This window comes from Rosa rugosa, chromosome 4 (genome assembly GCF_958449725.1).
Source record: "Rosa rugosa chromosome 4, drRosRugo1.1, whole genome shotgun sequence".
Classification (NCBI taxonomy): domain Eukaryota; kingdom Viridiplantae; phylum Streptophyta; class Magnoliopsida; order Rosales; family Rosaceae; genus Rosa; species Rosa rugosa.
In genome coordinates, this window is record NC_084823.1 from 23,164,017 (window position 1) to 23,178,717 (window position 14,701).

The following is a 14,701-nucleotide window of genomic DNA, read 5'->3' on the forward strand; positions in this document are numbered from 1 at the left end:
AAAATGGATTTAGTTGATTTTTTGTAAACACAATTTTAGACAACGATTAAAATCATTGAATTAGGTCAACTTATTAATTCCTTTTTTAGAAAGGGGGGCTGATGCGGCTGCTTCAAGCATTGATTAATGAAACTGTAGAATATAATGGGAGACATAGAGCCTAAACCTCAAATTACAATAAGCATCAAGAGAAATTCCTAAAATAATACCAGGAGTCTTCACAAAATCTATATATTCTAACATGCGCCAATTAGCAAAGAGTGCAGTACTAACTACTCTATTTGCTTTAACAAAACAGTGACATAACATAAAGATAACTCTATTACGAAGAAACATCATTACAAATAGCATAAATTTCCTAGTTTGTTGCTGCATGAAAAGACTTCGACAGCACTCCGTTTCATCCTGCAACTAGGACATTACGTCCATTTGACTAAACAAACCGGAACAGAGCTCACGCCGCCCTACCGAAAAATGGTAGGGACTTATTGCCGGCGTAATGCCACGTCTTACTAAATGTGAAAACAATAAATCAAAAAAGAAAAAGAACATAAAAAACAACATAGGCCCAGAGTCGAAGCCTAGGCACAAATACCACCACGACTAAGCCAAAGTTGAAATCTGCAGGAGGCACAACGCCATCATCTCTCCTGCACCACCCCTTCCTTCCGACCATTGGCAACATAGCCACTACCACCAACTTGATGTAGTGCAATCACGATCTGTCCATCATCCCCATTACGTCGGCTAGAGGCGCCGCTCCTCTCTAGATCAAATACAAACCTCCTAAACCAAATGGGACCCAACTGATCCGATCTTGAGCACTGTCTATCCTAGTGCTATCGCCAGAAAACCATCACTACTAGGCGACCTCTGATCTCGCGACACCAACTCGAATCAACCCTCATGTCGTTCACGCTCTGCACTCTGGTAAGACAACACTGGCCCCACCTCTAACCACCGCTGTCCTTCCTTAAAAGAACCTTCAATCGATCTGAATAGCACTGTCATTCCTTTATAGCGTTTACTCTGACCAGATACTCGGTCCCCTCAAGCCCATCAGACGATGACGTCACGAGGGCGTGTCGTTGGACAAGGCATAACTCTCTCAACGCATTCTAGGTTTTCTTCTCTCTTTTTTTCATCACCAGTTTTCTTCTATTTTAGGTGTGTTTTGAGTTGATTTGTAATTCTTTTATCAAATTAATGTTTAGGTCAACTTATTATTATTACAACATAAGGTATGCAATCAAAGCAATCTATACAATTAACCAAAATAATAAACAAGTAGGTTAAACAGGTAACCTACAACATCATAAGTGGTGCACACTATGCCTCAAACTCCTATGCACACCTAACCTCAACTAATCTGTAGACTAGGCATGAAAAACCAAAAGGCCCCGAGAAAAGCATTTAGAAAACCGTTAGTGTGTTGAAACAAATATAATAAAACTTAATGTTTTCCCAAAATTTTATTTCATTTAAAACCAAGCATGCAATATGATTTCAAGAAATTACTTTCAAATCGTGATTACTGAATCTAAACTCAACCGTCTATTAACATGCGTAATACCTAGCGCTCCACTGTTAGCTCTCGCAAGGCAGCCACTAGAATCATCTCACTAGTAGCACTCACTAAGTTGAAATATATACTGGAATTGAAAGGTTATACTACACAACTTCTAACTCTGGTTGGAGTATCTAAAGACTGCTACTAACTAACACGTAGGAAATGGACGATGACTAGAGGGTTTTACCGACTAGTCATCTCATGCACTATAGGGTACTGCCGACCAGATGATACACCAAACTGTACTGCCGACCAAAATACTAGGAGGCAATGACGCATTGGAATGTATTGCTGACTAGCCATCTTATGTCATTTAGAGGGTACTGTCGACCAGATGACGCATTAGAGAGTACTACCAACAGAAATGCTACTTGAAGGGTATAGTGAATCAGAAATTGCATGCATGCATTGATAAAATAATTAACCTCCTTCGAATAACCACTCATATACCTAAACTCATTAACTCCCCTAAATAATCTCCAAATCTCAAAAGGGAAAAATGATAATAATCCTCAAAGGCAATTGAATCAATTCAAACTTCAGCAAAATTTCAGAAATTATCATATATCATGCTATCAAAAACATAATTTATGAAAATATGATAAATCAACATTAAATCATATATTCAAAAATCATACTTCAATTATTGTCAATTTTAATTGATACGATAAATTCATATATAAATATAGTATCGCATGCGTAAATAATTTAAAAGTAAAAGTCCGGCCATTCACATAAATACGGCTATGCCCATCGCCGACCATCGAACTCCTCCTTGAGCGAGGGCTCTGCACCTCATCCTTGAATGTTTTGGATTCTCGATACTGTAATTCTTCGATTCTCCTTCCTTCGATCGAATCGAGCTACGCAATTGGTACCATTGGAATCACCGAAAAATTACTATCGGCTCGGGTCAACCTGTTCGGTGTCGTGGAGGAGAGAAATGTTCACTCCTTCGTCTGTGGTGGTTATCAGAGGAAACCAAAGCTAAGGGTTTCAAGAGTGTGAAGAGGCAGTCCTTCTAGGACCAATGTGGCAGTTTGGGGTGGTCGGAGGGCAGAGATCATCTCAAGTTGGAGTTTAGGTCTCGATGCCTGATCTGGGTCAAGGGGAATGAGGGAATAAAAATAACAACAACAAAAATTATGTAAAAATAATGGACATAGGGTAATGAGGGAATAAAAATAACAACAACAAAAATTATGTAAAAACGTAATAAGGGGGTGCATAATGTTAAAATGAGAATCTACACCCTAATAGAATTTGTATGTACCAAAAATTACCTTTCGCAATACTTCAGGTACTATTTGAGGTTTTTATCTTAATGTAAAATGTGCTTATCATAATGACTGGAAAAGGATAGCTAGTATTCCTCGTGTGGCTTTGCGTCACATCATATGTTGTATACTTGTATTAATGATCCAAGTTGCAAGTGTATTTTGACTTTTTCTGGTGGTTAACTAGAGAAATAAAATATCAATCATGTTTTTGTATGGTTTCCGAGGGAGTAACGAGAATCATCGGGAGGGCACACCATCTTCAAGCTCCGTCACCTATCAACCATGCATAAAGGTCTGAAGATAGACCGGGTATTACTCCCCGTACCCAGAATTATCCATTTACTGGTCATGTAGAGGTAAACGATTAAAATCTTCACTTTTTACCTTCATTTCAGACTTTTTAGGGGTTTCAAATGTTGACTTTTTCTTCAACTCAATATTTGAGGAAACTTCCTTCTGGAAAGTTGATATTGATTTCATTTCCGAAAGGTTTTATTAAGGGTTAAATACTGTTTATTCCCTGAACTTTTAGGGAAAAAACAGTTCAGTCCCTCCCTTTATAATTTCACACGTTTACTCCCTCATCTCTCAATTTTGGACTAATAGGTCCATTCCGTCCAATTTCTCGGTTAATTCACTGATGTGGTTATCCCTTCCACGTCAAAATGTCTCGTATACCCCTCAATTCTTTTTTTTTAATTACTTAATTTTTTTTCCTCTCTCTCTCTCTCTTTTTCCCTTCTGCTTTTTTCTCTCTTCTTCCTCTTCCACCATCGATAAGTGATAAGAGCATTTTAATGCAACATTTTAAATGTTATTTCCTCATATTTACTTAGTTATTTCCTTAAATAAATCCTTCTTGTTTAGGAAAGTTACTATTTTTAGAAAGTTTTCAATTTTAGTAATAGTTTCTATTTTCAGGTCATTGGAGCAAACAAGCTGAAATAAGCTCAAAAGGGAAAGAAAAGCTGGAAAACGTTGGAGGAAGATTCCTAGAGGCACTAGGAGGCTATATGGATTGAAGATGATACATGGAGGCCCAAGAATCTTCTGGATTAATTTGGATTTCGGCAAATGAGAGAAGGCCCATTGGATTTTGGGTTGTTGGACGTAATGGAGATATTTTTGGAGGAATTAAATCTGATTTTTCCGTGGGAAATCATGAAGATAATGTGAAAAATCAAGGAGATTACGTTGAGAATATCAAGGGAGATTTTCAAGGGATTATGCAACAAGAAAATGCTCAAAACAAGTCCAGATTCATCCCTCAATTTCCTCAAGATATGTTGGCTGAAATTAGAGAATAAAATCTGCAATTTTAATATGAAAATCAAGAGAAAATCAAGGGGAGGATGTTAAGGATAAAGCCATGGAGAGATTTAAGGGAAGAACTGTCCAAAATGCATCTAGATCCATTGTCTAGGTTCATGCCTAGATATTTGGCCGAAAATTAAGAGAAAAATAAGAAATAATCATGGGAAAATCAGCAACAATATATTAGGGAGTGATTTTGGAGCTTTTTGATTGGTTGGATGACACAACAGAGCTGACGTGGCATTATCTGATTGGTTAATGCTGTGTGGATCAATCTTGAAGACTTGGAGACTAAGTTGTTATCTTCCTATAAATAGGAGCATTCTCTACACCAACACACACCACAACACCTCTTCATTCAGAAAAATTCTCTCTATTCTCTAGTCTTCAGAAGCTCTGCGTCTCAATCAAGTAGGAGAAGAAGCCATGCAATACATCAAGATCCTAGCCGCCATCCACCCTTGTGTCGTCCCAAGAAGATTGCTTCCTTTCAAGGATCTTCGAGTTCTTCGTCTCAAGGCTTCGTCATCCATCTTTCACGGTGTATTTCATACTTGCTTTTATTTTCCTTTGTTTGATTCGTAAAGTTATGAATTCTAGTTAACATGACGTTAAGGGCAAAGTTTAAAGCCCATTAATATGTTTTGAAATAAAATTGTGATTTTTATATGTTGATTTATATGTTGCTTATGTGAGATTGCTTGATTGATTTTGAATTACAGAAAACTTTTGTATGTATGTGTTCTTTGGTGGCCAACTTAGGATATATGCATGTAATTGGTGCTAGATTTAGGTAGACAATTCACCTAATAGTTTTGTGAACCTATTTCATAAGTAGTAAAGGCTTTGGACAAAAGTCGAAATCAATTAAGGAGGATTGCAAATAGATGAACTTTTTCATACTAGGTTGTGCACTTTGGTTGACATCCTTTCTTTGTTCTTCATGCGTTGAATGTGTTCTTGAGTAGCTAGCTTTCTAGACTATGATTGCATGTTTAATAGGATTAATTTAGGTGCTTTCACTTAGATTAATTATTGAAGGAAAGTAAAATATGGGAAATCGTTTGCTTACTAACGTTTCATGTGGTCAACTTCTTTCTCATGACATAGAAAATCAACTATAGGAATTGTGATTGGATTTCTTGCATATGAATGTGGTTTTGATCTTTGTTCCTTGCGTTCCACCCTTGTATATATGTTTTTACATTTTCTTTATTTTCTATTTTATAATTATAAACCCCCCTTATTTGTGTTTACTTGTATATATTCTAATTCTTTGTTTTATTTTTGAAAATAATACTTTTTACTTTTACTAATTAATTAATTGTTTTTGCAATTACAGAGGTACCCTCAATCCCCGGCTAGAACGATCCCTACTTATTCTATACTGACAACTACATTTTGCAGGATTAAATTGCGGGCTTCCTTTTAGCGTATCAATAGGACTGGGTGGATCCTAAACCACAACTCCATCCTCCACCTCCCCTCCCAACTTCTCCTTCAACTCCTGGTAAAGTCGAAACACCCCATCTGAATCCGAATTCCTCACACACCCCACCATCAGATACCGCCTCGCCTCCACGTCAACACCCAGATCGATCTTCTCCAGCGTTCTCCATGACTTTTCGGCAAGCCAAAGTGGACAATTTCTCCGCCTCGACACCCAGATCGAGACCCACACCGTCTCCTCCGCTCGATCAGGTCACTTATGCCAGGTGCCGGTTGCATCTGCCTCGTCCTTGCCAGCCAGCTGGGATTTGCTTTATCGTCTTGCCGGTTGCATCTATGGCAGCATCTATACCTTTGATATGCTTAAAGCAAGCATATAATTTAACCCTGAAAAATGTCATCGTTAGTATAGAATAAGTAGGGATCGTTCTAACCGGGGATTGAGGGTACACCTGTAATTGCAAAAACAATTAATTAATTAGTAAAAGTAAAAAGTATTATTTACAAAAATAAAACAAAGAAAAGAAATATATACAAGTAAACACAAATAAGGGGGTCTTAGGAATATAAAATTAATAAATAAAATAAAGAAAATGTAAAAACATATATACAAGGGTGGAACGCAAGGAATAAAGATCAAAACCATATCCATATGAATGAAATCCAATTACAATTCCTATAGTTGATTTTCTATGTCATGAGAAATAAGTTGACCATGTGAAACGTTAATAAGCAAACGATTTCCCATTTTTTACTTTCCTTCAATATTTAATCTAAGTGAAAGCACCTAAATTAAACCTATTGAATATGCAATCATAGTCTAGAAAGCTAGCTACTCAAGAACACATTCAACGCATGAAGAACAAAGAAAGAATGTCAACCAAAGTGCACAACCTAGTATGACAAAGTTCATCTATTTGCAATCCTCCTTAATTGATTTCGACTTTTGTCCAAAGCCTTTACTACTTAAATCTAGCTCCAATTACATGCATATATCCTAAGTTGGCCACCAAAGAACACATACATATAAAAGTTTTCTGTAAAACAAAATCAATTAAGCAATCTCACATAAGCAACATAAAAATCAACATATAAAAATCACAACTTTATTTCAAAACATAAAAACAGGCTTTAAACTTTGCCCTTAACGTCATGTTAACTAGAATTCGTAACTCTACGAATCAAACAAAGGAAAACAAAAGAAAGTATGAAATACACCGTGAAAGATGGATGACGAAGCCTTGAGATGAAGAACTTGAAGATCCTTGAAAGCAAGCAATCTTCTAGGGACGACACAAGGATGGATGGTGGCTAGGATCTTGATGTATTGCATGACTTCTTCTCCTCATTGGTTGAGACGCAGAGCTTCTGAAGACTAGAGAATGGAGAGAATTTTTCTGATGTTTATTTTTTGAGGGAGAGAGGTGTTGTGGTCTGGTGTGGTGTAGAATTGTGTAGAGAATACTCCTATTTATAGGTGGATGGCAACTTAGTCTCCAAGTCTTCAAGATTGATCCACACAGCATTAACCAATCAAATAATGCCACGTCAGCTCTGCTATGTCATCCAACCAATCAAAAAGCTCCAAAATCAATCCCTAATATATTGTTGCTGAATTTTCCATGATTTAATTTGATTTTATTCACAATTTTCGGCCAAATATCTAGGCATGAACCTAGACAATGTATCCGGATGCATTTTGGACATTTTCTCCCTTAAATCTCTCCATCGCTTTATCCTTAACGTTCTCCCCTTGATTTTCTCTTGATTTTCTCTTGATTTTCACATTAAAACTGCAGATTTTAATTCCTTAATTTTGGCCAACATATCTTGAGGAAACTGAGGAACGAATCTGGACTTGTTTTGAGCCTTTTCTTGTTGCACAATCCCTTGAAACTCTCCCTTGATTTTCTCAACGTAATCTCCTTCATTTCCCAAGCAAAAATCAGATTTAATCTCCCATAATATCTTCAAGCCATGTGGTCTCCTAATGCCTTCAGGTTGCCTAGCCTCATCAGGATTCCTGCGTTGACTGGGATTCCTAGTCAGACCAGGAAAACTCCATTTCTTCATTTCAACTCATTTCTGCATCCCTTATGCCTTTAAGCTCATTTCTTCTCCATTTATTTGATGTACCTAGAAAATAGAAACTAAATTAAAAATGATTAAGGGCAAGTTCACCCGTTGGGTCACCAGGTCACCCACTATTCACTACTTTTTAGTGTTAATTTTGTGCCCTGGGTCATGAGCACAGTGTATTTCGTGCCCTGGGTCACCCGGTACAGTGTTCTGGGTCACCATGGTGACCTGCACAGTGTATTTCGTGCCCTGGGTCACGAGCACAGTGTATTTCGTGACCCAGAGAATGAAAATATACACTAAAAAGCAGTAAATAGTAGGTGACCCGGTGACCCAACGGGTGAACTTGCTCTAAGTAAAGGAAATAAGTCAAATAACTAAGCAAAATATGGGGAAATAACTATTAAAACATCGCATTAAAATGCTCCTATCAACCTTCATTCTCCACCGAAACCGGGAAATTGCTGTTCTTTGCTTGATTCTTGCTTGGCAGCAGAGCTTCAAGGCCAAGACCATATACGCCAATCTCTCCCATGTGTATTCAATTTGAGGGGTCAAGTTTTGGTCTTGGTCAGAAGTTTGTTTTTTTGTTTTTTTTTTTATCAATTCTGGAATTAGATTTTTGTTTGTTGATTTTGGAAGTTTAATTTGAAGGTTTTGTGATGGCCATTGGGGAAGTGGGGAATTAAGGTTTTGGGCGGCGGAGCAGTGGCGTTGGTGATGGCGGTGTGGATTGGGCATGGAGCTGTTTGGCCTGGGATTGGGATTGTTGATGGTATTGGGGTTTTTAAAGAAGGTTTTGAGCAGGGTTTGTCGGGAGCTCATGGATTGTTGATGGAATCGTTTTGGTTTTCTTTTCTTTTTGTCTAATTGATCTGGGTTTAGAGAAGACTTGTTGCAGTTTTCCGAGTTGGATTTTCCGGTGTGGGAATGATTACTGGTTTTGGGGTTTTGCACTTTTTGGGTTTTGATTTTGGGGGCATGGTGGTGGCGGATGGAGTGGCGGGTGTAGAGGGCGGCTTCTTCGAGGTCGTTGAGGCGAATGAAGAGCTTACAAGTCTTCTATGCCATAAGAGGCTGAGGAAGACGATGAAGAGCACAACTCCGCCACCATCGAACTCACCGAGGTGGGATCAGACCCAAAAAAAAAAAATTGGGAATTTGTTTATGAAGAGAGAGAAGAGAGGAAAAAGACATTTTTACCCTTATTTAACGTCAAAATTAGACGGAGACTTAACGGACGGACTTATTGGTCCAAAATTGAGAGATGAGGGAGTAAACGTGTGAAATTAAAAAGGGAGAGACTGAATTGTTTTTTCCCTGAAAGTTCAGGGAGTAAACAGTATTTAACCCTTTTATTAATTATCGAGTTAATTGAATTTCGAGCTATTAAGATTTTCTTTCGAAAAGTTGATGAATCATTGAGATTTTTATGATGATTTTTATCGAGTAATTTGAGTATCAAGTTATTGAGAATTTCCATTGATGGAGATTGAATATTATGAGTTGATGATTATTTATGAAATGAGAAATTAATAAGTTGGATTATGAATTGTGGAGGTAAATTATGAAAGATGATTATGATAGTGCATGCATGCATTACCTGGTTGGGAGTAGCCTCCAGGTAATAGTCTAGTCGACAGTACCCTCTAGAAAATATTCTGGTCAGCAGTATCCACCATGATATATTTCGGTCGGTAGTACCCTCCAATGCGTCATCTGGTCGATAGTAGCCTCCAGAAAATAGTCTAGTCGACAGTACCCTCTAAAAAATATTCTGGTCGGCAGTATCCTCCATGATATATTTCGGTCGGTAGTACCCTTCAATGCGTCACTTGGTCGACAGTACCCTTTAGATAACATGAAATGGTTAGTCGGCAGTACCCTCTAGTCATCGCCTCATAGTATATTTGTCGGTAGTACCTTTCGATGTGTCATCTAGTTGATAGTACCCTCTAACTATTGCAGTGGCAATTTTGTAATTTTGGGAAATCATTATAGTATATTTGGGTGTTACCCGAATGGGAAACTTACTATTTTTGGAGATTTCCTTTTTGGGAAGTCGGAGAGAGAGAGAGAGCTGCCAAGCTTTCCAGCCTCGCCGGAGCCGATTCCGGCCACCTCTGGCCGTGAAACCGGTCCCATCTAGACCGCCGCGACTCCCTCTTCCTATTTGTGGCAGTGGAGAATGCCAATTCCAGTGGTAGGAGGTGCAGCAAGCAGAGAACTCTGGCGACGTCATCTGCGGTTTTCCGGTCAAATCTAGTTATTCCAACCACCACCCACATCTGGAAGATCTCTTCTTCCTGGTTCGAACCAACCAGTGGGTAGCTCCAATTTCGCCGGAGAAAGGTGAATCGACAGCGAGAAGAAATCTAGGGTTTTCGAGGTAACTTTCGATAAATAGACTTGAAATTGAGGTTTGTCATAGTTGAGAAAGTTGTTGGGAATGATGAGAGGAACATGTTGATGTAATTTGGTGACCCAACTTGGGGTCAGAGTCGGCGGCGCGTTCGGCCGTTTCTAGTGGCCTTCTAGTTTATTGTTGCGGACTTGTAGACAGGGTTTTGGTAGAAATCGGAGAAGGTTTGGGATCGATCAGAATTTCCAGAGTTTCAAATTTTCAGAATGTGATTCAAGGAGATCCGACCGTTGGATCGTCTTCGATTTTGTGTGGGATGTTAGAATAAATGAGTTGGTGAAACCTTTGAGTTTAGGTCGATTCCAATGTGATTTCAGATATTTGACGAATTACTCGTGTGAGGGGTTTTCGGGTCTCGTTTTAGAATCTTGTTTAATTTTCGAATCATTGTTTACATTTTATAATTTTATACAGGAACAAGGTACCGACCCATCGCTTAACGAGGATCCCCACACTTGGCGGTTTTAGCAATAAACTATGAATGGACATTTATTTTGAATTAAAATGCATGTGATTCTAATTTTTCAGAAATAAATATTATTGAAATGATTTCTTTGGTATTTTGGAAGGCGATATCGGATTTTGAATTAACTTAGGGCACGTTTACTTACTTGGAATGGAATGGAATGTAATGGAATGATTACGGAGTAAAAATATCCCTGTGTTTACTAACACAAAAATGAATCGGAATGATTCCAGGTAAAAGAATTCATGTGTTTACTAACACATGAAGGAATGTGAATTGGTGTAGGTCCCACCTATTTATCAGGAATCGATTCCTGAATACTCAGGAATTCGATTACGAAGGGGGGGAGATGGGTTTAGGAATCATTCCTCCGGAATCAATACCGATTCCTTTCTTCTCCCATTCCACTTGTCTCCGATTCATGATTATTTTCCATTCCAAGTAAGTAAGTGATTTTATCGTGCTTGAATAATCTATTATTTTATTCAATTTGCAATATTATGAAAAATATAATATTTCGTTATGAATCTTGCATCGAATTTGGATTATCGATTGATTAATAACTTGTGCCTCCTTCGAACCATGTTCCTTGATCTATTATGATGAGGTGAGTTATTGCTTGACTTGTTACATTTCAATTGTTTATTGAATATGGTGTATGTTGTTAGAGCCTCTAGGAGAGGGGGGATGGACTAGTGGTCTCATAGGAGTGTAGCGCCAGAAGAGAGGGGATGTACTGGTAACTATGTAGTTGATGCGGGACCATTAGGAGAGAGAGGATGGACTAGTGGTCTCCAGGAGTAGAAACACCAGGAGAGAGGGGATGTACTGGTGGCTATAGTAGTTGTGTCTCCAGGAGAGATGAGATGTACTGGAGACCTAGTTTGGATTAGCATATTTGAGATTTGTGTGAGGATGTATGCGGGTCTATTCGTGCTGCCCCTAGCCCCTAGGGTTACCATTGTACACTTAGATGAGGACACTTGTTAGCATTGGTTTGTTGACTTCCTTTTCCAATAAATGTGTTTCTTATTTGTTGATTTAAAGCTTTTTCTTATGCTAAGGTGAATCACTGAATCCCATGCTTGGTTTTAAGAATGTTACAAAAGTGGGAGAATATTAAATTCTTTGTTCCAGTTAATTTGATTATTTATTTTCGTCCATTCACCAGGGGCGGAGCCACGTGGGGACCCAGTGCCGTGCCCCACTGAATTATATATATATTTTTAACTTTTTGTATATGAAATCAAGTATAAGTTGCCTAGAGTTCGCAAGTATCATTGCCAGCGAACTTGGCGTAGTGGCAAGGCTATGTATGTATTTTTCAACTGGTTTCAATTGGTCCCAGGTTCGAAAAACATCCGTTGGGAAGATTGGCTTTTGAATTTTTTTCTTTTTTTCTTTTTAAGAGCATTGACACAATTTTTCCTTATAGTTTTAAAAGTTAAAAATAAATTATGTCACCATAATTTGTCTAATATCTAAATCTATATCTATAAATTTTACTAATAAAATATGTAATTTTAAGAAAAATATTAATCTTACCACAATTTTTTTTATTAAAGTTTTGGTATATATTTTAAATTATATATATTTTTTTTAAATTTGAGTGCCCCACTTGATACAAAATTCTGGCTCCGCCACTGCCATTCACTCTAACATTTTGCTATACTTTTCCCTCAGCCTTTTGGTTTCAAATGTCCAGTTTGCAGACTTGCTGAGTCGACATAGTAGAAGTTGAGGCATAGCATCCTTCCGCTGTTACCATTTTGTGTAGTTACTAGCTTAACCTACTTATAATGTAATTAGGTTAGTTTTCCTAGATTGCTCTGATTACGTATTGGGATAATTGTTATAATTTGGGAGTTATGTTTATGTACTAGGGATTATGTTAAATTTCGGATTTTTAGTGAACTGTGGAAGTGTTGGTTTTGGTTTTTACTTGGATGTGGAGTTATTGTGATTTGGGGAGCAGGGTGGCTCCAGGAGATTAAGGGGGTTGTTTAGAAGTGTAAATATGGTTTCTAAAGGTTTTTAGTAGTCCATTTTTAGGGGTGACTCTACCAAATATTATTCTAAAGAAGAATAAGGACATTCCATCAGGACCAGAGCTTTTGGAAGGATGCAATTGGAAAAGAACGTGCTGAATTTCCTCGTCCATATAAGGCTGTAGTAGTGCACAGTTCGTGTCGTCTGTGACTTTCAGAACAGTAACGCTCACAACTTCCATAATGGCTTCATTCTCTGTACCCCTGAAGCAAAGATGTGTTCATAATACTCTACTAATAAACTCTTTATGCAATTAGGTTCAGTCTGCCATACACCTTGAGCATCAGTGAGACCTTTGATCGAATTTCGACTTCTTCGATTGGAGACCTGTCTATGAAAAAATGCAGAATTTCGATCTTCATCTAGCAACCATAGTGATCGAGATCGCTGATGCCAATACTTTTCTTGCTGGGCTTGAAGGAGACGTTGTTCCTTGTATTGAGCAGCAGAGCATGGTGTTTTCATGATGTCATTCAGCTTCTCCTGTACAACTCGCATCTCTACTTTTGTTTTTCAAATTCCACCTTATGCCATTGTATTAGGGTTTCTCCAGTGTCATGAATTTTCTTAATGAGTTGCTGCAAGACATTTCCAGTAAGAGGGTTGGACCATTGTCTTTGATGATATTGTGGCAATCATCATTATCGTGCCACATTTTCTCTAAACCGAAAAATGCTTTGGAGCCTGAACTGATCTGTAGCTCTCCTTCCTCAACTCGACTAAGAGAGGGCAATGGTCGGACTCTGATGGATGCAACGTTAACACCTGGCTAAATGGAAAGCAATCTCATAGAGACATGTTTTGAAAACTTCTATTGAGTCTCTCCTTTGTATGTTTATTAGACCAAGTGAATCTGCTACCCATAAATCCCATATCGAACAATCTACCATTGGTCATAGTCTGCTAGAAGCGAAGCATAGATGCATTTGCTGGGGAAATGCGACATTGTTGAGAATTTCATTAAAGTCACCGGCCATGAGCCACGACAACTCATAGCCCCCTGCAGCTAAGGCTTCAATCAGGTCCCATGTTCGATGTCGCTCCAACTTAGAGGCGACTCTATAGATCCTAGTGAAACGCCAAAGAGCAGGTTCACCCGGACTAGAGCTGATGTCCACATCGATGTGGTTTGAAGAGTAAGAACGTAAACTAGCATGCAGGTCCGAATTCCATATCAGCGCAACCGCATGTGATTGAGTTTCATGGTCCTGAGGAAAACATAAATTCCCCTTAAAGCCTAGACGTCCCGTAAGGGAGTCTATGATATTCTATTGTGCTAGAGTTTCCACCAAAAAGATGAGATTTGGTCGCTTAGCCCTAACCAGATCCACAGGAGCATGCTGAGTCTCTCTGTTTACGATACCCCGACAATTCCAAACCAGAACGTTCACCGGCTGCATTGCAACGGGAAATGGTCAAGCAATCAAGCAAAACTGCTGTGGCGGCGACGCACTGGAGCAGCGACGCTGAGGGTTTTTGCTTTAATGAGGGAGGAATTAAAAAAGTGTAAGACTTATGCCAACTAATTAGAAGTTTGAATAGAATCACATAGGTCTGGCATTTAAACCCGTAACAAAGGTAAACTCAAAACAACTTGGTTTTATTCTCACTATATCAATCTTTATGTCATTCTAATATTTTTCTTTTTTGTTTGTTTATATTTTAGAAAAAGAGCGCGTTGAATTAGAGGATCTTACTGAAGACGTATTTGATTTGACATTGCAAGATAGATCCGGAGAAGGAGAAAGCCGCAATTAAGATGACTTTGACGTCTTTGATTTAATTTTTAGTACATTAAATATGTATTTTATTTAACGAACCTATTTCAATCTTTGTTGCTACTATTATCATTTATGCTATTTCATCACTTATTTGAAAATCAATTTCAGCAATTGAAATATTTAATTATATCTACTAGCTTAGCTCAACCAACACATGTATCTTTTAATTGATCTGAATATATTTCTCTAACAGTTGATCAAAGAATGAATCGAAAAATACATAAGTCTTAACGGATTTTAATGGTTTTAAGAAAAAAAAAAATTATATACACAAGCCTTATTAACTAGTTC